The sequence below is a fragment of the Neovison vison genome, chromosome 8 (assembly GCF_020171115.1).
Source record: "Neovison vison isolate M4711 chromosome 8, ASM_NN_V1, whole genome shotgun sequence".
In the NCBI taxonomy this organism is placed as follows: Eukaryota; Metazoa; Chordata; class Mammalia; order Carnivora; family Mustelidae; genus Neogale; species Neogale vison.
The window spans coordinates 123,263,676-123,288,254 of NC_058098.1; the positions used below are offsets into that span (position 1 = coordinate 123,263,676).

At 46.1% G+C, this 24,579-nt stretch overlaps 1 protein-coding gene across 2 annotated transcripts in view; it reads right to left on the reverse strand.

Annotated features, from left to right (window-relative positions):
• The window catches only part of MAPRE3 (microtubule associated protein RP/EB family member 3), a 51,959-nt gene extending 40,378 nt beyond the window's left edge, over positions 1–11,581 (reverse strand). The window contains exon 1 of one of the 2 annotated variants that reach the window (XM_044261922.1): positions 11,504–11,581. The gene's annotated coding sequence lies outside the window, so the exon portion shown is untranslated. The remainder of the gene's footprint in view (positions 1–11,503) is intronic. The other variant, XM_044261920.1, reaches the window with a different exon arrangement.
• Between the last annotated feature and the right edge of the window lie 12,998 nt (positions 11,582–24,579).

Genomic DNA, 24,579 nt, shown 5'->3' on the forward strand with positions numbered 1-24,579 from the left:
CACTCCGTGGTGGGGTGGGGTGGGGTGGGGACAACATACACACGGAGGACAGCCTCCATGGCTCTGGAGGGCACCTTGTCAGAGGGTCATAAACAGCCAGAACCACAAAACATCACATTGAAAATGCTGCCAAGCCTGGGGAAGGTTGACGTCCTCAGGTATGAAGCACTACTGGTGTGTGGGCGTTTACAGGCTGATGTGTGGGTGCTGCTCGGCAGTGCTGAGCTGCGGCCACAGGAGCTCTTGGCTGACAAGCAGAGATACCTCGCAGTTTGAACACTTAGCAAGCCGTCGAGCCAGATGCTGGATTCCGCCCGCATCTTCACTTCTCCTTCAGCAATCTCAGAGCCGTCCAGCCACACTCCGGAGGCACAGCTCTACTCCTGAGATTTTAAATTCGTTTAAAAAAATATGTTACTGATGGGGCGCCGGGGCGGCTCAGTCAGCTAAATATCTGCCCCTTGGTTTCAGCTCAGGTCGTGATCTTAGGGTCCTGGGATGGAGTCCTGCATTGGGCTCCCCGCTCAGTGTGGATTCTGCTTAAGATTCTCTCTCTCCCTCTGCCCCAACCCCTGCTCACTCTCTCGCTCTCTCTCAAATAAATAAATATATTTTTTAAAATGGTACTGGTAATACATGCCCATGTAAAAACACTACAAACATTACATAAAGCTAAATAATTAAAAGGAAAAGCAGCCTCTTCCAAATTTTAACATTAAAATCTTCTTCTGTCAATACCCTCCTTACTACTCATCCCTCATATTCCAAATCTGCTTTCTGTTCTCACTCTCACTTGTAGTTCCTCTGCGCCCTCCTTCTGCTGACATCCAGCACCTCTCTTAGATTTGTAGCGCCTCCCTCCACCTCTGACCTTAGGGCCAGCTGCTTCAATGCCATCTTAAATCTGCCTCCTCAGGGGTGCCTGGATGGCTCAGTGGGTTAAGCCTCTGCCTTCGGCTCAAGTCATGATCTCGGGTCCTGGGATCGAGCCCTGCATTGGGCTCTCTGCTTGGCAGGGGGAGCCTGCCTCCCCCGCCCCCTGCCTGCTTCTTTGTCTACTTGTGATCTCTCTCTCCTTGTCAAATAAATAAATAAAATCTTTTAAAAAAAATCTGCCTCCTCAGAAACCTTGGCCCGAACATGCCCCCACCCTTGGCTAGAGGACTTCAGAGAATTAGCCCGTTAGGAGTCCCTGGGTCCAAGTCAGCCCTCGGCTCCGAACAAGACTTTTATTCATTTCTCATTCGCCCAGGCTCATTTCTTACAGCAGTTAATTCAGACCTCCAAGACCTCACCCCCTACCTCAGCAAGTGGCCTTGGCTCCATTTCACTGAGGAAAAGGTCTTTTCTTGGCAGGAACGCCAGTCATTTTCCCTGGGCTTCGCCCTGCAAGTCATGGGTAGAAAGGGTCATACCCTCTCCTCCTACCAGTCTCAGTGGAAGGGAGCCCTTCCCTCCTCTGCAAAGTTACCCCTTCCTTGGTGTCCCCACGATCTTTCCCATTTGCTCCCTTTCTCTCTTGCATCCAAATTATTGTCCTCAAATAACTCTTTCTCTCTTCTGCCATTACACACATTCAGATCTCCTTACTATCAGAAAGCATTCAAGTTGATCCTAAACTCTTACTCTAACTGTAAGTTGCCTGGATCACCATGGAGAACAATGCACAATGAGCCTATATAAAAACAAGAATAACATGGAAGCAACCTAAATATCCACTGACGGATGAATGTATAAAGAAAATGTGGTGGGACGCCTGGGTGGCTCACTTGCTTAAGCTGCTGCCTTCGGCTCGGGTCGTGATCCCAGGGTCCTGGGATCAAGTCCCACATCGGGCTCCTTGCTCAATGGGGAGCCCGCTTCTCTCTGCCTCTGCCTGCCACTCTGCCTGCTTGTGTTCTCCCTCTCTCTCTCTGACAAATAAATAAATAAAATCTTAAAAAAAAAAAGAAAAAGAAAATGTGGTAATATACAGAATGGACTATCACTCCTTCATAAAAAAAGAAGGAAATCCTGCCGTTTGCAAAACATGGATGGACCTCGAGGGCATGGTGCCAAGTGAAATAAGTCAGACAGAGAAAGACAAAAATTTATATGTGGAATCTACAAACAACAAATCCATGGGTGCCAGAGATGAGGCACTGGGGCGGAGGTAGGAGAAATGAGTGAAGGTCAAAAAGTACAAAGAAAGGCAGTCCTGGGGATATAATGTAGAGCATGGTCACGGTAGTTATTTCCTGTGTGGTATATTTGGAAGTTGCTAAGAAAGCAAATCTTAAAAAGTTCTCATCACGGGCGCCTGGGTGGCTCAGTGGGTTAAGCTGCTGCCTTCGGCTCAGGTCATGATCTCAGGGTCCTGGGATCGAGTCCCGCATCGGGCTCTCTGCTCGGCAGGGAGCCTGCTTCCTCCTCTCTCTCTCTGCCTGCCTCTCTGCCTACTTGTGATCTCTCTCTGTCAAATAAATAAATAAAATTGCCTCTGTTTTCTCCCTTCACAGTACTCAACCTGGCTTCCATCTTCAGTGTTTTACTGGACTCACACCCTCAGCAATCATCATGATTTTCTTCTGGATAGATCCTTGAGTCTAGTTAAGCCAGCAGCACTGAAGCTCTCTTCTTGACATCTTTCTCTTCCCTTGCTGCTGAACCACCCTAACTTGCCCACACCGCTTTGCTTTTTTCCTAGTTGTGCATGATTCTTGAAGCCTATTACTTGGAGCACTGGTCTCCGGGCTCTACACGCCAGCCCTCTGGACAGAGCGCCTTGCAGGGAAGCCATCGCTCCTGTGCCGCTCATTCTCACGTCTGTGGCTCCATCCCAGCCTCACCCTCGGCTTCTGGTTCTGTGTGACCGCTCCACTTGGAGGCTTCCTGCTGTCACCTCTAGTTCTCCATGTCTGAAATGAAACTTCTCTCCAAACTGCCTCTCCAACTTCCTAACTCCTGGCTAACGTCACCAGTGTTGTCCCAAACTGTCACAACCTCAGTTTGGTAAGGGTGGCCTGCTTATGGTCCTCATCACACTCACTCCCAGACATTCCTCAGCAGACTCCATGCTTCTTGGAAAGTGCCCCCTGCTGTCCTGTCTCCCGAAGGCCTACTCACTCCCAGGACAAGCTCAGGCTCTGCTTCCTTTGTGAAGTCTTTTCCAATTACCTCTGTTCACAGTGATTATTTTCCTCTCACAATCCTAGTTGAAGTTAGACTCTCTAGTACTAGTGACACACAATGCACTGTCCTTTTCATTTCTTTTACCTAAACTCTCTCCCTCCTCTGTCATCTGGTGGACAGGATCCCACACCATCCTGCTAGGCCGGCCCCAGGACATCTCCCTCTCTGAAGCCCTCCCAGTTCTCACTGGCTCAGGGTCACTCCTCCTTCTGGGCTGCCAACGCGCCCCTTCCCGTCGCTGCTGGAGTTCCCAAACCCTTGGAGTACCATTTTTGTCCAACTCTCAGCAGAATGTTAGCTAAGTTCCTTAAGTGCCAAGAACACATCTTACACAACAAAGCACTGAGATGTGTTGCTGACATCTGATGTTGTCAGTACCCTGGTCATTCCGCACACGCATCTTATCTTCCAAACCAGACGACGATCTCCTCATTGACAGGGGCTAAATCTCATTTCTTTTAAATCCCATGGTGAGTAAGAATACAAAACAGAAAGGACCCGAGGAGTACCTGTTGAGGGTATATTTAGAATAAAGCCCTGAGGAGAAAATATGTAAATACATATGACTAACCTATAAGCCTGGAAACTGTACTTTCTGGGGAATACGAGTCTTATCAAGCCTCAGAACACTGCACCTTGCTATTCTGGGGCCGGCATAACACATTTCTGTACTTAGCAGTGGTCCTGTCACTTAAAGGTGTTAATAGGATGCCCAAACTGGAAACTTTCAACTGTGAACTCTACCCATCTAAAATCAGAACGAATCAGAGACTAAATCAGAGTCCCTGAGAAGTGGCAATAATCCACAGGGAAGGAGCTGGGGGTGGCGGCTGCCAGCCAAGAGTCTGGTGCTGCAGAAAAGTCTGGCTATGCAGTGACTATGACACCAGGGGAGAGAAGGCTTCAGGGAAACACTCCTCACATGGGAGGAGATATTGAATTTCATCCAGTGGTCCAAGGCCTGCCCCTTTCACATGGCACAACACACGTTAGTCCAACTATGATCTTGCTGACTCAGAAAAGCTAAGATTTCATTTCCTACCAATCAGGAAATCCCATTTAAATGACAAGGTGACCAGGACAACCACACCCTCAATGCCTCTCTGGCAACCACTCTCGCCAAGTGGGGAGCGTCTCCAGCTAGCCATCCCCAAAGACTTGTTCACTAATAATCCCAGGAGGCTAGGAAGGCCTCCACCCCATCCAGGACAAATGTTTGGGTAGTCAGAACCATCTGGAAGAGGAGGTAGATTCTGTTCAACGAACATTTACGTCAGCACTGTGTGACAGGCCGAGCTCTGTGACGGGCCATATGTCCCTCAATGCTAAAACCTGGATCCCTAGTGCTCCGAGGTGAGCAGACACCCCTGCTAGTAGAAGACAGGACTCAGTCCTCTGGCCTAGGTCACAGAGGCAGCGTACAGTGCATGTGTGGACGGGAAAGATGAGGTGAGGGGATGGCTACTGGGCCACCTGGCCACCTGTCCTTTCACAGCCCCAAACTCCAGGGACCTGGTGTAGCGAAGAGGGAACTGCCCAGTCTGTCCCTGCAGAGGGCTTCTACCCATCAGGTGGCTACCGGCGGGCACCCTACCTTCTCTATCCTTGGAGGAAGAAGGACCTCTGAGCTGATCGCTGAACAGAATATGGACAAAGGCAAGGGGAGGAAGGAGCCTGCAGCAGGCTTGGGCACAGTCCTTCAAAAAGAGTTCAGGGAGGTATTCACACACAAGACTAATAAGACATGAGGGTACTGCTCCTCCTAGGAAGTAGGTTTGGACACGTGCCTTTATCTGGGCAAACCTGACCAATCCCTAATTGTTGACCCTTTAGTTGTTTTAACTGTTAGATATTATTAATAATGTTACATTAATGAAAATCCTTGTACAGTATTTTCTTAAAAAAAAAAAGATTTTATTTATTTATTTATTTGACAGAGATCACAAGTAGGTAGAGAGGCAGGCAGAGAGAGAGAGAGGGGGAAGCAGGCTGCCCACTGAGCAGAGAGCCCTATGTGGGGCTCGATCCCAGGACCCTGGGATCATGACCTGAGCCGAAGGCAGAGGTTTTAATCCACTGAGTCACGCAGGCACCCCTTGTACAGTATTTTCATAAACACACTTGATTTTATAAATATTCTTAGAACTGTAATTTCTGATTTAAGGATATATATCCTTTTTTTAAAAGATTTTATTTATTTATTTGATAGAAGAGAGAGAGATCACGAGTACGCAGAGAGAGAGAGGATATATGTATTTTTAAGGCTTTTGATATACATGGTCAAAATTACTGGTTAGATTTGAAGCAATGCTTCTTGCTCGGTTATTTTAAACATATCACACAATGATATGTATCTCCTATATACATGAAATAGTTTTGGGAAAATAATAATTTTACTTGGAATCAAAACATTTTAATAGGTCAAGGCCTATTTGCTTCAGGCAAATGAAGCATCCAGAGCTCAAAACATTAATGTTACGTCATCCCTGTTCAGCAAAGTTGGTAGGACACGATGCTTGTGGGAAAGATAAAGGGCTTAGGCTAGTTGGCTGATCAACTCAACACTGAGGAAAAGCCATCCTTGGCAACTGAATGCCTCACCAACCTTGGCCAACTGTCACAAGTTTGTACTCTTGGCCAAAGGGAAGATTAGGAGACAGAATGTGGATTACTCCGCATAATCCATCCTCACTCCTGGTTAGCAAGCCAAAGCACGTGTCCAAATGATAGGTGTGTCTTTTTTCTATAATAGGACATCTGGCTAGGAAACACAACTGACCAACTTATGGGAAGATTAAAGTTCAGTAATACGTAATTATTTTGTCACAGATTATTTACTTCCTAGGAGGAGCAGTTAGTAAATGAGCTGTGTGAAAGATGTGCTCTACCGGTCAGGTCTGATCAAAAACACAGCTAATGCCACAGAGTGTGTCCAGCACTTAGGCTGGAGGTTCTTTAAACTTCAAGCCTTTTTTTTTTTTTAATATTTATTTATTTATTTGAGCGAGAGAGAGAGAGAGCGAGAGAGCACACAAGCAGGGGGAGCAGCAGGCAGAGGGAGAGGGAGAAGCAGGGTTCTCGCTGAGCAGGGAGCCTGACATGGTGCTCGATCCCAGGACCCTGGGATCATGACTCGAGTAGAAGACAGATGCTTACCCAACTGAGCCACCCAGATGCCCGTAAACTTCAAGCCCTCTTGATGTAAAGTAAGGGGTGTGGGTTTTTCATAAAGATCATCTGATCAGGTGGCATTTCCTGAACAGTTGAAAACTGGATTAGCATTTTGGAATAGTAATGTCTTCAACTGGGCAAGAGGAGGGACTGTTCTTAAGAAGGGAAGGAAAACAGGAGGAAGAGGTGGGGAGGTAGCAGGTCAATGAAGCATCCTGGGCTGCCAGGGAAGCAGCCACTTTGGAGTTTCCTGCCCTCACTTACGACTGGCTTGGTGTAAACCGGCTTGGCCTGCTGGAGGGAAGCAGTCTAACCCTATCTGCCCCATGTACTGAAGGCTCCAAGTAAAGGCAAAGACTTTTTTGTATCAAAATGTACTCACTGAAAAACAGCCACTGCTAACTCTATTGGTCTGCATGAAATGACAAAAACACACATGTTGCTTATAACAATTCACACACAGAAGCCCATGAAGTAAAAATTCTCCTTTGAATCTCCCTTTCCCTCCTCTATACCCAAATTCTACTTCTAAGAGGTAAAACCTACTATTTTTATCTTTCCAGTCTTTAGATGCCGATACCTGGGTATTTTCTCCCCAGATGAAATTTATACAAATTTAAGTTCATTTGTGTTCTAACTGCACGGGTCGCCCTGGCTCCGTAGATACTGGGTGGTCTCTGCCTTGACCCCTCTGGAAATGTTGCCATCCAAAATGACCTCCCTTTACCTCTCTTTACTAGAAAGGAGGTTTCCCTGCTAAGATGGGAAGTTCCTTTGCCTGGCCCTCTGGATCTTCTGGACAGATGCAGAAGCTGACCTGAGCAAAGTCACGGAGGAGAGCTACACCTCTAACAGAAGAGAAAGTGAAGGAAGGCCATGGGAGCTTTCGTCACAAGGGAGAGCTCAGCAGCTTTTTCATTTCCAATGAGGTTCGATCCCCAGACTGGCCTCCCCAACTGGAGGACTAACCGCCCACACGACACACACAAACACACAAAGTCCATGCTCTCTTAGGCAAGTGCTCCTGCCCTGCTAGTCTTTCAGATAACCAGGTCAGCTGAATATGTGGATACAAAGGGGCATTTCATATACTCCTATTTTGGCAGTTGGAATAACACTGCAAGTGCCAGGTCTTCATGGGACAAATCTCTCTGTGCGTGTCAAACATGGTGAGAGCGCTACTGGGAGATGGAGACTATTGAAATGAGGGTCCAAGACAGACTTAAGACATGATAAAAATGTGTATTTTTAAAAAGATTTTATTTATTTATTTGACAGAGATCACAAGTAGGCAGAGAGGCAGGGAGGAAGGAGGATCCCTGCTGAGCAGAGAGCCTGATGTGGGGCTGGATTACAGGACCCTGGGATCATGACCTGAGCTGAAAGCAGAGGCTTCAACCCACTGAGCCACCCAGGTGTCCCCAAAATGTATATTTTAAAAAATCTTATACCGTAGCAATAGGAAATAGTGATTGTTATGTCTTAGTAAGCAGACAAGTTACATATTTTCTTTCATTTAAACCCTCATGACCAGCCTACAAAAACATGGTTATCATCCCAGGCCTACAGGGGAGCCAATGGCCCGCAGACATTCCACAGCCCCCCAAGGCCACGTGGTAAGGATGGGATAGGACCAACATTTGAACTCAGGTCTGTCTGCTTCCAGAGGCCAGACTGCCTCACTTTCTCCAGGATAAGGGTTAGAAATCTCACTGGGGCTTCCCGGAACTACAGAAGGTTCCAGTCTGGGAGCTGGAAGATAATCCAGTTTACTGCTCCTCTTGGCCCCTCTCAGCCCCCTGCACCCTGCCTCCTGGGATGCAACGGTCTCACGGATGCCAAGTTGAGAGGACGGCAAGCCCCCACCTTCACGTTTGCTTTATATTAGATGATGCAAAGTTTTGAAAGGAAAACCTTCCTAGTGTCAGCATATGTGAGGCAAAATTATTATTTTTAAGGTGGCAAGAATAAATATTTAATTAGACCGTGTGACACTAGATTTTACATAGCTCTGCACCATCTCGGATAATAAAACAAGCCCTTGTCTACAGGACTAATTACAGACTGCTAAATTATTTTTATTAAAACCCTGGAATATTAAACATGAGGGATGAGACAATGTAGTATTGTAGACTAGCTCTAGAAATCTGGGTTCTAATTCTGACTCAGACACTAGTAACCACCAACATTCATTTGTATGGTGCACACAGTTTACAACGGGTTATTCATACACTTTCTACACTAGCTGGGTGACTTTAGGCAAGTCACTTAACTCTTGGTGTCTCACGCTAAAATCTGGCAACAAGAACACTGAGCTATGTCATCTGAAGTCCCCTCTACATCTAACACCGTACAGGGCCTGGACTTACTTTAGGGTCTTTACAAATGTATCTGTAAACAAATCAGGGCAGATGCGTTCTGCTTGAGAAAAACAATAGTTTCTGTTCAGCTTCTGAAAGATGTTACTCAGCCAAATTCATGTATAGCTCATAAAACATTTGCTGCCAGCTAGTTGGCTCAGCTTCTGGAAGGTACCATAATAAGGCCTTGGGTTGGATTCTGACCTGGGAACTTCCCTCTGTTCAGTAGCCAAAGCCTAACGGCAGTCAATCATCTCACACACATAACCCCATAAAGTGGGCTAGCTTGGAGGAAGGACTTGGGGAGAAAATCCATCTTCACAATGCAAGCATTCTCAGGATGGTAGGTCACTAATAGCAACATCACATACCCAGAGATATTATAAATATCACCCTTTCTCAGTTTTAAAACACACAAATCTCACCTTCAAGTCTTGCCACTTCCTGGCTATTTTATTGTTCCTGAAATTAGGATGTGACTTAGAATCAACATATATATTTTGATCTGGTGGTAGCAAATTGTTTTACTCAAAACTTTTGGTAAATTGCTGGTGTGTCTGAGAATCAAAGGAACATAATGCTATAAAACCACAACAAAAATTACATAGATTTAGGTCTAACTTCATTCAAATTGTTTCCCTCTCCCTGATCTTAACAATTACATTCGGTAACAACTGGGTAGGCAACATGCGAGACACAGGTCTGTTTCCCAATAGTAACCATTTAGAAAGCATTCCATCATTATCTCATAAAACACTGGTACGGGTTTCAAAGGCAAATTAACCCATATAAAAACCACTGTGATGCTCTGAAAATGTTCATCCCAGAGCAAACTGGAAAGGGAACATTTTACTCACACCCTCCTCATCTATCTAGCCTTGACACATTTTCTTGCTTCTTAATTCACAACCCTCCACCCCAGTAATATTGCTGATTCCCAAAATACACTCGACCCAGGAGGAGCAGCTCTCCAGCACAGCTGTCTGCTCCTGCCCTGCCCGGGTATTTCGGTGAGCTATGCAACACAGAGGACCACACAGAAGGAATGTAACTGTCAGGCCCCACAGCTCCCATTGCCCCACAGGCAGGTGCATCCCGCCAAACCCCAGACTGGCATTCGAAACAGAAGAAACTGCCTTCCTGCATGGGGGCTGTACGTTTCCCGAACTTCATCTCTATGTTTAAAACTAGGGCGACAGCCGTCTTTGCTACTGTAAACTAATCTGATGGGCATGGGGGTGGGGAGTGGCTCTGAGGAGGCTGCCAATAGGCCATGATTGAGCAAAGTCAAGGAGCAAAATCATTATTTCTCACTGTTTGCAATCCCCAAAACTGCAAAATTAGTGGGTCCTTCACCATGATTTTTAGAAGTAAACTATCTACTCTTTTGGCAGCCTGGAGTAAAAAAATACAAAGCCTCTTGTAGGCTTTAACTGCCTGATATTTACACATATTTGCTAACAGTACACTGGAATCTGGAAGGCAGAAAAAAAAAAAAAGAATCAAAGGAAGTTGGCAGTTAGATACATGCATAGTAGTTAGGAGTCCTCGAGTTGAGGCACGTTTATTAAGAGGGCCTCTGGCTGTGGGCACCAACTCTGACTTCAGCTCTATTTCTGCTGGAAAAAGAAAACAGTTTGGGATCCTCCAAGATCGGAATGCAGGGTGGGCAGGTGGATTGGTAGCAAACATAACCCAGCAAATTGCCCAGATATGCTGGAGTCCTATGGGGTGACAGCCCCCAGACCCACAGCAGCAGGAGGTGGGGGGGTACAGGCCACAGACCTAGATGTAGAGAAATTCTCCTTCTTCTCCACTCTGCACCTTATGCTAAAACTCACTGTCACCCAATTGGTTACTACATGGTATTTACAGGTATCCGAGATTAATTCCTGCCACAACCCCTCAACATACAAACAGTAAGCCCTTGCTACGGATGATAGCAGACCTCATATTTTACCAGGGTTGTACAGCAAAAACTAAAAAAATTAAAAATGAAAAACGCATACTAAAGAGTACTGCAAGGTGCTTATTCACAACAACACACCGGAAGCGCAGGAACTTCAGCTTCCCAGCGCAGGCTTCCCCCTCCCCTCCCGCTACTACCTCTAGTCCCTCTCCGTAGCGCCCGCCAAGGCAATGGCCCAGCCCACTAGAAGGCCACCATGCACTAGCGGGTGTTCACTAAACAGTAGCTAATCATCATGGGGCTCAGTCCTTCTCGGCAAAATCTATTCCAAAAGCCCCACAAGCTCTTAACAGTCAGAACTGTCCAGACCTGCTTCCCCACACCAGCCAGGGCAGGAGCTTGTGGGTAAGAAACCTGAGGCCCCAAGGTTTGGGCAGGCAGAATGTCCCCCCCCTCCCCCAAGTCTCCCCTCGCCCTCTCCCTTGTCACTCTTTTTCTGGCATATCACTGGGGAAAACCAGAGAGGCCGGAGGTGTCAGGCCCAAGAAGAGTAAGGAGAAGCGACAAGGCCGGACCGGAGGCAGTTCGGGGCGATGCCGGGGGGGGGGGGTGGATCAGTCCGGGGTGGCGGCACCTCTAGTGGGAAGGAGCCCCCGAGGTGGGTCCGGAGGGAGGGCAGGGAGGGGGAGTGGCTCGAAGGCCTGACGGCCGCCACGGGAACCCCGGGAGAGAGGGATGGAGGGAGAGAGGCGGCGGCGGTGAGGTGCGGTTGGGGGGGCGGGGGCGCGGGTGGGGAGGCGAGGGGGGCAGCCCGGTTCCCCTCCCCCCGCCCGGGCCCGGGCCTCCCGCTGACTCAGCCCCCACAGCGTCGGCCGCCTCGGCCCGGACTCACAGTGCGCGAGGCTGCTCCGGCGGAGGCGGCGGGGCGGGGGGACAGGCGGCGGGGGCGCTGCGGCTGAGGCTGCGGCTCCGGCCCGCGGCTCCGGGGCGAAGGGTCCTAGCAGAGGCCGCCGCGGTCTCCGGCTTCAACGCACAGGGACTGCGGGGGAAGAGAGCACTGCGCAGGCGCGATGCGGCCACCGCTGTCAGTCCGAGCGGGGCGGGGCCAGGGCACCCGCCGTCTCCAAGGCAACTGGGCGGCGAGGGAAGGACAGCTCCAACCTCCACCTTGTGTTAGCGACGGCGGCGGGGGGACAGAGGAGGGGGGCAACGAGAACAGTCCCTTTACATTGCCATAGCAACAAGGAGAAGAAACCGCCTCATAAATTTATGGTGGTACCGAGGGAACGCTCTTACCTCGTCACCATGGCAACTGGGAACAGCCCCTTCCTTTTTCCTTAGCAACAGGGTAACAATTCCTCCACCCTGCCGAACTAATCACAGAAGGAACAACCATTTACACCTGACTCCGTAGTAGCCAGAAGACGGATTCCTGTCTGCCTCAGGGCTGCTGCAAAGGAAAAACTGGAGCACATTTCTTCTCTTCCAGCAACACGAGAGCTAAGGCTGAGTATCTCCTCGCGGTTTATGGTTTTTAATCACAGCCCATTACTCTAACCTCCAAATTCCATTTTTTCCTACCTGTGCTAAACATACCTTTTCATCTGCTACCAGGTCTATACCTTTACCCTTAAAATGAGCTAACCAAATCGTCTATATACATATCACTTGAGTTTTTATCAAGCTTATTGTCTCTCATCCAATGCATTTCTTGTTTCTTCATCTTGCCCATTAGCTGGTTGAGATTCTACCTTCTCTTAACTAGTTCCCTCCTCGATATGTTGTTCACTGGTATTCCCAAATTCCCTATTTTATGGATCTCCCCAGATATTCTAGATCCCTCTTCTCTCTATCCACACCTACTGTCCTTATCCTTCAGTGCCCTACCTTTTTACCTTTTCAGGGGTAAAGAGGTAAATAGAAAAAAATTCTTTGAGGGGTAAAAGGTAAATAGAAAAAAATTGTCATTCTTTCTCACTTTCTCTGACTGAGCTGCCTCCGAGTCCCAGTCAGGATTTTCTCTATGATCTTTACACATATTTAATCTTTAATACTACTGCTACTATTATAACTCTCTCACTCCCTTAGCTCTCCATCTAAATGTCAAAATTCTAGCCATCTATTATCTGAAACTCTGGAATTCTGTATTTCCCGAATCCTCGCCTATAGCTAGTCTCCCTTCTACCGTATTCCAAATGCACCCATAGAGGAAATTTCCTCACTGGATACTGACCTCCTCCATGGCTCCTGTCACCCTCTGTAATCAGTGTAAGCTCATCACACCTTACCATTCTGTCATCTGCTGACCCAGCTTGGACTAAGCCCTCTAGGTGAACATCACTGGATTCTGCTGGGCTTGTCGGCATACTGGAGATGCTGCATTCTCTTCGAATGACTCAGAAGTAAGAATTCATTCTTTTCCTTGTCTCCCTGTTTAGCTCCCAGATATTCCATCCCAGGATTATTGGTGTCAAAGGACTCCAACTGAATCCATTTTCTTGGGGGAGAGGGAGAAGGCAGCCCATCACAAATGCAGTAAGAAAAGAGAGTGCTGAGTCAAGACCCTCTCCTCCTATCCAAGGTAGCTCTCAGAAAGGAGAGAGTTCCTTATAGCAGATAATTCCCAGGACAAAGGGGTAGGAGAGTGAAAATCCAGGCTATACTTTTTCCTAGCCACAGAGTTGGAGAACGAAAGCTGTTCCTAACTGTTCCCACAGGGCGTCTGGATGCTATAAAGACAACGGAAAAATTCAGATTCAGTTTATTTTGCTTCCCCATTCTGAAGTTCCAGCTCAGGTCCATGGTTATAGGTATAGACCTGGGTGGTGTAGAATGCCCTGAGTAATCCTTAGAAGAGATTATGTCCTTCGCTACACATGGGATAGAGGACCACTTTACAAAGAGTCCCAGCATACCCTTCACCCGGATTCTCCACGTTAACATTTTGCCATGTGCTGGTTATCTATTGCTACAAAGCAAATCACTGCAACTTAGTGGTTTAAAACCATAACCATTTCGTCCTCTCCATTTCTGTGGGATGGGGATTCAAAGAGAGCTCAGCTGGGTGATTCTGGCTGAGGGTTTCTCTGCGAGTCCAATCAGACGGGTGGCAGCAGCTTAAACAGCAGGGGGCCAGCTAGACATCCGGCTCTCCTCTCCTGCTGTCTCAGAGCTAGCTTTCTCGCCACATGGTGGCTTCAGGGCCGTCGGACTACTTACTTGGCTGTTGAAGTTTTCAAGGATGAGTATAATAGCGAAGAAGTGAAATGATGCATTGCTCTTTAAAAAAGATTTTATTTATTTGATAGAGAAAGACACCGTGAGAGAGGGAATACAAGCAGAGGGAGTGGGAGAGAAGGAGGCTTCTGGTGGAGCAGGGAGCCCAATGCAGGGCTGGATCCCAGAGCCCTGGGATCATGATCCAAGCCGAAGGCGGCCGCTTAACGACTGAACCACCCAGGAGCGCCGATGCATCGCTTTTTATAATCTGGCTGCAGATATCGCTTTTGACATAACCTTTTGTTTGGGAAAAAAATCACAAAAGGCTATTTAAGATCAAGGAGAGAGAGCAGAGACCCCACCTCTCAATGGGAAGAATGTCCAAGTCCTATAGTAAGAGCACATGGGTGGTAGAGACTGTTGAGGTCATCTTTGGAAAAGACAATCTGCCACACCCTACACTCTGAGGACAACAATCCACATCCCATTCAATGCAGAATATATTCATCCCCTCCCCCAAGACCCCAAGTCTTATTCCATGACAGCACCAGCTTGCCGTCCAGGATCCCATCACCTAAATGAGGTCCCTGTGTGGGTATCACTCCTCAGGTCCAGTTCCTTGGGCATAGCTCCTAGAGTACCAATCGTCTTGATCTGAAAACTTGCAAAGTAAGGAAACACACATGTGCCTCATGTACAGCTAGCATACACTCGTGGCCTGGGCCTGGGATTATTTCTATGGGTGTTATCATCTCAAAAAGGAGAAAAGCAGAAGGCAAACACGTCAGTTACAGTTCATGGCAATTCTGAAATTCAGCCAGGCAAATGTTGCCAGTTCCTGGTTTAGGGCTCAGACCCACTCCCATTTACTTCCATTAGCATCGACACGGATCTTTTTCTCCCAGTGCGTTATAATCGTGTCCTATGATGATTTGTTTTTTTTTTTTTTTTAAAGATTTTATTTATTTATTTGATAGACAGAGATTACAAGTAGGCAGAGAGGCAGGCAGGGAGAGAGAGGAGGAAGCAGGATCTCTGCGGAGCAGAAAGCCCGATGTGGGGCTCAATCCCAGGACCCTGGGATCATGACCTGAGCTGGAGGCAGAGGCTTTAACCCACTGAGCCACCCAGGCGCCCCTGATGATTTGTTTTGATGTGCAATTTGTCACAGATTTGGCCAGTGGAAGAAATTCCAAGTTGGCTCTTGTGCCCTTTGGATTTGTTCTCATCATTCTTTGAACATTTCCTTGCTTTCTGACACAAGATGTTCTAGGCTCATCTTGTACCTTTCCTACCCCACCCCTGGAATTGGCCATTCCCCAGGGAACCATGGGTCCTCCTGACTTTTTTATGTTCCTTTTTCCATTCTCCCTTGCTCCCTAAATCTGCCCTTAGACACTGGGCAGTGATTCCCTGGAATCCCATCTTGTTTTTCTCTCTCCTTCCTTTATACATACCCCCTGAGTGGCCTAATTTATTTTTGTGACTTCTGGGGCTGTATCTCCAACCCGGGCAGCTCTCCCAGCTATCAGACCTGTAAATCTAATTGCCTTCTAGATCTCTCCATCCCTAGGATCCATAGGCACCTCAAATTCAGTGGGCTTAAATTAAACTTTTTTATCCTTCCCCCACCAAACCCACCCTTCCGATATTTCCTATTATTGTTAATGGCCTCACTAAGAAAAGCCCAAGGATGATTTTATCCCACATCTTTTCCCCAACTCCTTATACCAGAATAGTTTCCCAATACTATCAATTGCACTTCTGAATGTCTTTCAGCTATGACCCTTCTTTATCCGCATCACCTTTACCATCTCTTGCCTGGGTGATTGCAGAGTCTCCCCCCTAGTATCTCTCTTTCCAATTTCTCCTACCTCTGATCCATCCTCAACACCACTGCTGAAGGCTCTTTCTAGAAGAGCAATCTTACCACATACTTCTGCCTAAATCCCCATGGCTGCCCTTCTCAAACTATAGAATGGCTTACATCTTCCCAGAGTTTAATTTTTATTTGGAGATTCAGTAAAAAAAAAAAAAAAATTTAAAAATGTGAAGCCCAATAGACATATGATGGATGAGAATACAAGAATCACATGATCTTATTTTATTTTTAAAAGATTTTATTTATTTGTTTGCTAGAGAGCACGCGTGCAGGAGTGTGCAAGACAGGGGGGTGAGGGCAGAGGGAGAGGGAGAAGCAGAAAGCAGACTCCCCACTGAGCAGGGAGGCGCGCTGTTGCGCTCCATCCCAGGACCCTGGCATCATGACCTAAGATGCACAAGTTCCATCCCACACCCCTGGGATCATGACCTGGGCGGAAGGCAGATGCTTAACTGACTGAGCCACCCAGGTGCCCCCAAGTATTTGAACTCAAGACACCTCCACCAGTGGCCAATTTAAGAAACGCTGACTAGGATAAAAGGATAAAGTTCATTCTCCTCTACAGGGTGGACAAGCTGTATTAGAATCTGGTCTTTACCAGCCTCTTCTACTTCACCTGCCTCTCCTTTTATGCCTGCCAGCCTCATCATCTCTTGCCATATATGTCAGCCGCAAAGAGCCAAGACTTGCAGTAAACCGAGCAAGGAGCTGTTCTTTGTGGCCAAGCCTGTGTGATGAGGTTCACCCTGCTTGGAGCCCCTCCTTTCTCTTTATTAGGCAAAGTCTTATTCTCCCAGACCAGCTTCAGCATCATCCCCTCTGGGACACTGGGACCTCCCCCAGAGAGCTGACCTGTTCTCCTTGGTACCAGCCACATTCTTCATCACGGCCCTGCCTCTCACCTTATATTACCACGTTCTTCACTCCTTGCCCCACTGACGGTCCTCACGCTCAAGAACCGTGTTTTATTTACCTTTGTGTTCTTAGCAACTAACACAAAACTAAAAACAGCCAAGCAAGCTAAAAACAATCTGACCCTTCTGCCCTTCTTCCAGGGTGACTGGGAAGCCAAGTGGTGGCGAGAATCTAAGGAGATGGGTTAACTGGGGCTGGTGGGGGTCTAGATGTCGGGGGGAACATGCAGGGCTTCTCTGCCAGGTGGTGAGGTGGGGGCAGGGAGTTGTGATGCTGGTAAATGTCACGAACAATATTCGTGATTCATTTGAAACTGGCTAGAAGTGGAACAGGCTCTCAAATGGGACTGATTCCCACATATAGGAAACCCTTGACATGCTTTTGAGATTTACAACTGTGTAAAGCAGTATGTAAGTTTGCTGAGGGACGAATTCTAATCACATGCCGTGAAGCAGTTGAGTCCTTATCTAGAGAGTGACTAAGCCCTCAACCCTGGGGGCGTTGCATAAGCGCTGGGGCTGATCTCCCTGGCTGCCTGACGCTGGGCCTTGGTTTTTCTCATCTGCTGCTATGATGGTTCAAGGAGATAATGTACGAAAAGTGGCTAACAGTGCGACACACACAGTAAATACCCAAATAAATGGTAACTATGGGTAATAACCAAACTTCCACAAGGGTCACGAGGTCACCTAATCACCCCTTCAGTTACAGCCTATTAAGTCATATAGAAGCCAGTATGCAAATGTAGAATTTGCAAAGGTCTTAAGACAGACCTCCTGCAAACATTAGTGATGTCTTGTAGCCAGAATGAACAGGAACTCTAGACCAGTGTCTTTGATTGCAAGATGTTATCCTGCTTTTTGTGGAAAATGTCCACCATGATTAGGTTGGGATTCAAGGCTGGGATTCATTGGATTAACTTCCTAGAACCTCCCTGATCGCCTCCTGAGGTTGGTATCATTCTCATGTTCACAATAACAGCTGAGGCCCAGAGAGGTTAATAAACTTGCGTCTGATCACACAGCTAGTGAACATCAGAAGCGTGGTTTGAACCTAAAGCCAACACCCAAACCCATACTTCTTTCATTACCCCATTGCTTCTTACACTTTCTGTACTATAATTATTTGTACTATAATTATATATCTTTTCCCCAAACTAATCTATAAATGCAAGAGCCACACTTGCTTCCTTTTGGTATCTAACACATGCCTGGCACGTTTTCCATAAGCATGCATGACATGGAAGGTGGAAAATGGTAAATAAACCTAGAGTTGTCAGATGAATAAATGCAAGATGCCTAGTTAAATTTGAATTTTAGCTAAACAACAAATACTTTTTCTAGTATAAGTATGCCACAAACACTCCTTGAGACACATCCACATGAAGGAAAACCCCAAAACTATTTGTTATCTGAAATTCAAATTTAATTGAGCATCCTGTATTTTTATTTGCTAAATTTGGCAACCTTAACCTAAACCCTGAGATTGGCCCCAGGGGTCCTCCTGGCAGAGGGGCCGCTATGGCCTCTCATACTCAAGACTGACCTGATCCCCAGCTGCTCTGGGGACTGGGATTGAGGCCATGGTAACCTGCAGGGGTCTGCCACTCCCAGGCCTTACCTGTTCCCCTAGGTTTGGTCAGCTTGGCGCCTTTAAGAGGAAAAAACAGCCACTGATGAGCTTAACGCGCCACCTGGAGGCCATTCGGGGTACTACTACCGTGGTCAGGGGTATTCCCGTGGACCCAGGATTTTAGGGAGCTGGTAAAGGCCAAACAAGGCAGAGACAGGGTAGAAGGAGGCCAGTCTAGCGATGCAGAGGGACAGGTGAAGATACACCTTCCTGGCATTTTCAGTTTACAGCTGCTGCTCTGGCTGCCTAGGAACTGAAGGCACTTGCCCTCCGAAGGAGGTCATTGCTTGGAGATTCACTTTTCCACCACTCTCTGCCTTTCCAGCTGTTCTTTGCTCCTCCCCAGACTGCAAGTCATTGGGTTATGAGAAGAATCATAACCTCATTTTCGAGGCTTGGTGCCACGTTTTAAGAAGAGGGTAAGCAGCATGGAGAAACTTCCATAGGAGGACAGTCGAGGGAAGGGAGCTGTTTGCTTAGCCGTGATTCTCAGCACACCTGAAAACTTTTTTTTTTTTTAAGAGTTTGTAATTTTATTTTATTTATTTCTTTATATTTTTGAAGATTTTATTTATTTATTTGACAGAGAGAGGGAAGAGGAGCAGGGGGAGTGGGAGAGGGAGAAGCTGACTCCTCGCTGAGCAGGGAGCCTGATGTGGGGCTCAATCCGACGACTCTGGGATCATGACCTGAGCCGAAAGCAGACGCTTAATGACTGAGCCAGCTGGGTGCCACCCAGGCACCCCAGCACACCTGAAAACTTGTTATAAATGCACATTCTCAGGCCCCACACCAAACCTACTGAGTAAGAAACTCTGGGGGGAAGCCTGGCAAGTTGTGTTTAAATAAAGCCTCCAGATGATTCTGGCACAGGCTGATGTTTGAGAATAGAGGAAAGATGTGTGGGGAGACAGGGGAGAAACCCACAAAAATGTGCAAATATGAATGAGATGGCTATTTGTTCTGTATGTCCCCAGAGAGAAAAGCTAGGGGAGAGGAGTACAAGTAGCAGAGAGAGAGAACTCATTTCTTTCTTTCTTTCTTTCTTTTTTTTTTTTTTTTAAGATTTTACTTATTTATTTGACACACACAGAGAGAGAGAGGGAATACAAGTAGGGATAGTGGGAGAGGGAGAAGCAGGCTCCCACTGAGCAGGGAATCCTAACATGGGACTCGATCCCAGAACCGTAGAATCATGACCTGAGCTGAAGGCAGATGCTTAACCCACTTTGCCACCCATGCGCCCCAGAACTTGGTTTTACCTAAAGAGGTACTACTGAACAAATAGAGCTTCTGGGGTGTGTGATGTGTGCCTGGTAAAGGCACTGCTCTATCACTGGGCTTGATGGTCAATCAGGAATGTGGTAGAAATCTCTGCAGACTGTAACTTAGATGTGGGGAATCTCCAAACCGTGAGAATCCACCATGAATTATTGCATATCCTCTCTTTTATCAAGAGTGAGAGCAAGGCTTTCTGATTATTCTGCCATTTCTGACAAAGGCTTCCAGCTAAGTCTTTACAGCACTCAGTTACAAAAGAGCAAATGTGGGGGCAAACGGCTTTTCTTGTTTCCTATTTGGGATTTTCTCAGGATGGTTCTGTCCGGACCTATTGTTCTCTAGGCTGCGGCACATCCGTTTTCTGGAGGTTTCCCTCTACCACCATTCCTTACCCTCTTACCTATGCAGAATCTGCTATTTCCTCCATCCCATATTTTTCTATTTTTTGTTACTAGTTTAATATGTTGATGCACACCATCAGGGACATTCCCAAGACATATTACAAGTAAAGTCAATCTTTTCAATCTGAAAAGTGACTTTTCATTGACACTTGGTTGACAGATTGTTTGGGTATAGAAGTCCAGGATGGAAATATTTTTCCCTCAGAATGTGGAAAGCATGTGCCATGATCTTCCATCTCCTAATAGTTTCCTTGTTAAGTCATGTGACATTCAGTTTCCAATTCGTTGTATGCAACTAGTATTCCCTTCTCTTGCTAGCTCTCCAGGCATTATTTTTATTGTTTAGAAGTGTCACGATGATGTCTCTTCAGTCTGGAAACTCATATCTTTCAGAAAACCTGGAAATTTTCTTCTATTATTTCTTCGATAAACTCCCTTTCTTTGATTTTTCTGTACTCCTATTTGTGGAACTAGTGTTAGACTGATTGATTGTCTAATCTTCTTGCCTTTCCAGATTTTTTTTCCCCCGGTCTCTTTTTATAAGTCTATACTCTCTGGGAGATTCATAGAATTGGATTTTTTTCCAATTCTAAAGAATTCCAAAAATTCTTGGAATTTTTCATTTACCCTTTGATTCATCTCATTTTCTTCTGAGATCTTTCCCCTTCCTGGGTTTTAAGAAGCCACCTTCCTTTACTGGCCATAAGGCAATTCCTGGAGAGGGTCTTAGTTTATTCCCAGTGGATCAGAGAAAGCCTATACTTTTCATTGTTAAGGAATTGGGATATGAGCATCACCAAGCCATCACCTGGTGAGGGCTTAACCTCCTTCCTTCCCGCCTGCAGAGTCTCAGTAAATGACAAAACCTAATTTTCAATTCTGTCTTTTATTTCCTGCAACATTTTAATATCAGTCATGGTGGGATCTGAAACAACATGGCCCTGGATAGTGGTAGCAGGTGGTTGCCGGATGAGGCCCTGGCGTACACGTGGTAAGACCCATTGATGGCTTACTCTGTGGGCTTCTTTCTTACCTCCCTCTGCTGCCTGGGGCCACTGTGCTTCAGCTCCAGTCCTGGGGTGTTTTTAGTTAAAAAACTTTGCCATACAAGGTAAACATCATAAGTGAAGTTACTTCTCCCCTTTTCTTAAAATTTTCTCACATGATTTTTAAAAAATGATTGAATATCCTCTTTTCACCCTTAGGCTAGACCAGGATTTCTTCAGTTTGGTGCCAGTGACATTTTGGGTTGGACAATTCTTTATTGTGGGGGTCTGTTCTGTGCACTGTAGGATATTTAGCAATATCCCTGACCTCTACCCACTGGAATCTCTCACCTGCCCCGTTTTGACAAACCCAAATTGGTGTCCAGACATGGCCAGATGTCTCCTGGGGGACAAAATCGCCCCTGGTTGATAACCACTGAGCTGGACTGACTTAATGGGTTACTTCAGCCAAGCTTGGAAGGGAGACCGACCCGCCCCTGCTCAGATCATGTTAAACCATTATACACCCCAACCTACCCAATCTGTTTAACAGCAGAGATGCCCCAAAGTTTATTTTGTCTTGATAGTTCCTGCGATCATGATGCCTGGTGAAGGTGTGATGGCTGTGAAAAGGGGAGTTTCAAAAAGAAGGGCGAAATCCTTTCATAGCTCTCCACCCAGCTACCCGGGAGAAATTATAAAACCATATTATGGACATCAAGTAAAAACTATAAAGTGCTCCCAAGGTATAAGCTTAAGCCTTCACAACCTAGATAAGGGACAGGCCCTGACTGTCCAATAGTCCACAGTGGGAAAAATATAACTCTAAAAGTTTGGCCATTGGAAAAGTGAGTGAATAGCCTTTAGCAACCTCATGTGTGGTGCTTTGTCCTAAAACGCTCTTGATAGAGCTTCCAGAACTCTCTTTCTGTGGGGATCTGGAATTCTGCTGTTATACAGCTGAGTCTCTAGGGGTCCGGCCACTGACATCTCCTTTCCTTCGGGGCTCGAAGGGCCAGTGGTCCTCCTGGAAAACATTGTTCCCCAGCACCTTCTGTTCCCACAGCAGTAAAGGCATCAAAGACTAACAGCGGAAGTCCAGTTCACTGGAAGGGGCTGCCCCACTACCTTGAAACTTGGTGTCTTTTGGAACTGATCAAAAGGAAACAGCTCCCCTCAAGGTAAGGGGACTGAAAAGCTTTAGAGGACAGTTTAAAACCAAGAATTCTAGTAAAGCAAGAGGCACTGAGTAGCCGACAAAATTTAAACATGCATCAAGGCAAGCAATTGTTTTCCATTTTGAGGCGATCTTTAATTTACAGGTGGAGAATCTGTTTCCTCCCAAAAGGGCTTGGAGGGTTGTAATTCACATAACATGTTGTCAGAAAGAAAAATTGTGTTCAGAAATCTCAGGGTCTCAAGAACCATCATTTACTTCTAATAGTAAAAATGTGAAGAATTTGCATTTCCAGGAAAATATTCAATGCATTTGTATGATTCGAGCCAGAAAGGCAATAGTACAGCGTGCCCGTAATTGAATAAAGCTAAAAACTATGAAAATTAAGATGTTTTTAAACCAAATTTTTAGCATAATCTTAAACTCAAAAAGAAAAATTCCTCAGAAGAACAGGTCATAGGGCAAAGAAGAAAAGGCAAAGACTTTTCTAGAAAGTTGGTAGCTGACCCAGTGATTTCCACTCCCTTCGTTGGTAAGAGGATGATTTATAGCTCTTACTGCTGTTTTAAAATGCAATTTCAAGGGGCGCCTGGATGGCTCAGTCGTTAAGCGTCTGCCTTCAGCTCAGGTCATGATCCCAGGGTCCTGGGATCGAGCCCTGCTGCTCAGCAGGAAGCCTGCTTCTCCCTCTCCTGCTCCCTCTGCTTGTGCTCCCTCTCTCAAAACGCAGTTTCAAATTTGGGAATTCAGGATTAACTGCCTCTCAGATTTAAAAGGCGTTTAAAACATACTGTATAATGTTTCAGCTGGGAAATTCAATGAGTTCATTTTTTTTAAATGTAATTTTGCTTCTCCACCCTTTGAGGTGATAATCTACAATGCGAAATCAGGGATTTTGAATGTGGCATAACTGATTTCAACATGAATTTGAATTTTTTCTCTAAAATGAAATAGCTAAAGCATTTTTGTAAATATGATGTGAGACACCCAGTTTTGATAGTAATGAAAGATATTAAGACTGAAATGTGCTACAAGTGGAAAAACATCTTTTACCAATTCATTTGCTAAAACTCAGAGAATCCAGGGGTGCCTGGGTGGCTCAGTGTTAAGCCTCTGCCTTCAGCTCGGGTCATGATCCTAGGGTCCTGGGATGGAGCCCTACATTGGACTCTCTGCTCAGCGGGGAGCCTGCTTCCTCCTCTCTCTCTGCCTGCCTCTCTGCCTCCTTGTGATCTCTGTCAAATAAATAAATAAAATCTTAAAAAAAAATGTGTGTGTGTGTGTGTGTGCGTGCGCGCGTGCATGCAATTGTGTATGTGTAAATGTCTACATTTTGGCACAGGAGTCAAGAGTTCAGATAAAACCTCAAGACCTCAAGAGCTTGTGTTTAAGGTGAATATTTCTTGCTAATTGTGTGCCGTTCTAAGACACCAGTGTCTTCTGGATCTCCCAGAGTCAAATTAAAGACTGCAACTGATACTGAATAAAAAAGAAGTCACAGCTAGGAGAGTCATTTAGCAAACGCCTACAAAATTTAGTACAATACATAGTGCGACATATGTATTTAGTTGCATAAGAAAGTTGCATTTTTTTTTAAAGATTTACTTATTTATGTGTGACAGAGAGAGTGTGTGTGCACAATCATGGGGAGTGGCAGGGAGAGGCAGAGGGAGAAGCAGGCTCTCTGCTGAGCAGGAAGCTGGATTCAGGACTCAATCCCAGGGCTCTGGGATCATGACCTGAGCCAAAGCCAGATGCTTACCTGGCTGAGCCACCCAGGCACCCCCGAAAGATGCATTTTATAAAAAGGGGAGCTTGAAGGTCTTAAAAGGGAATGGTGTACATTTAAAAGGCGAAGCCAAACTTTATGCTGGTGATTGAGGTCAACACCAATAGTAATACATCATGCTGACAGTACTGTCTTCAATAGGATGTGGTAAAAAAACAACACAATTTATTTCTGTGGTCTTTCTCCTAAAAACCCTTAGTACCAGACTAACCCTTTATTTGAGAAAAACAGCAGACCAATTTTAATGGAGGAGCATTCTACAAAACACCTCGACCAATACTCCACAAAACTATCAAGATCATCAAAAACAAGGAAAGCCTGAGAAAGTGTCACAGCCAAAAGGAGCCCAAGGAGGCGGGACAGCTAAATGTATTGTGGTGTCCTGGATGGGGTTTTGAAACAGAATAAGGACAATAGATAAAAACTAAGGAAATCTGAATAAAATATGGGTTGGTTTTTTAAAGATTTTATTTATTTATTTATTTGAGAGAGAGTGTGCACAATGGGGGCGGAGGGGCAGAAGGAGAGAGAAGCAGACTCCCCGCTAAGCAGGAAGCCACCTTGGGGTCCAATACTAGGACTCCAGGATCATGACAGAAGTCGATGGCAGATGCCTAGCCAACTGAACCACCCAGACGCCCCAGAATTTATGGGTTTTAGTGAATGAGAATGCATCAATATTGGTT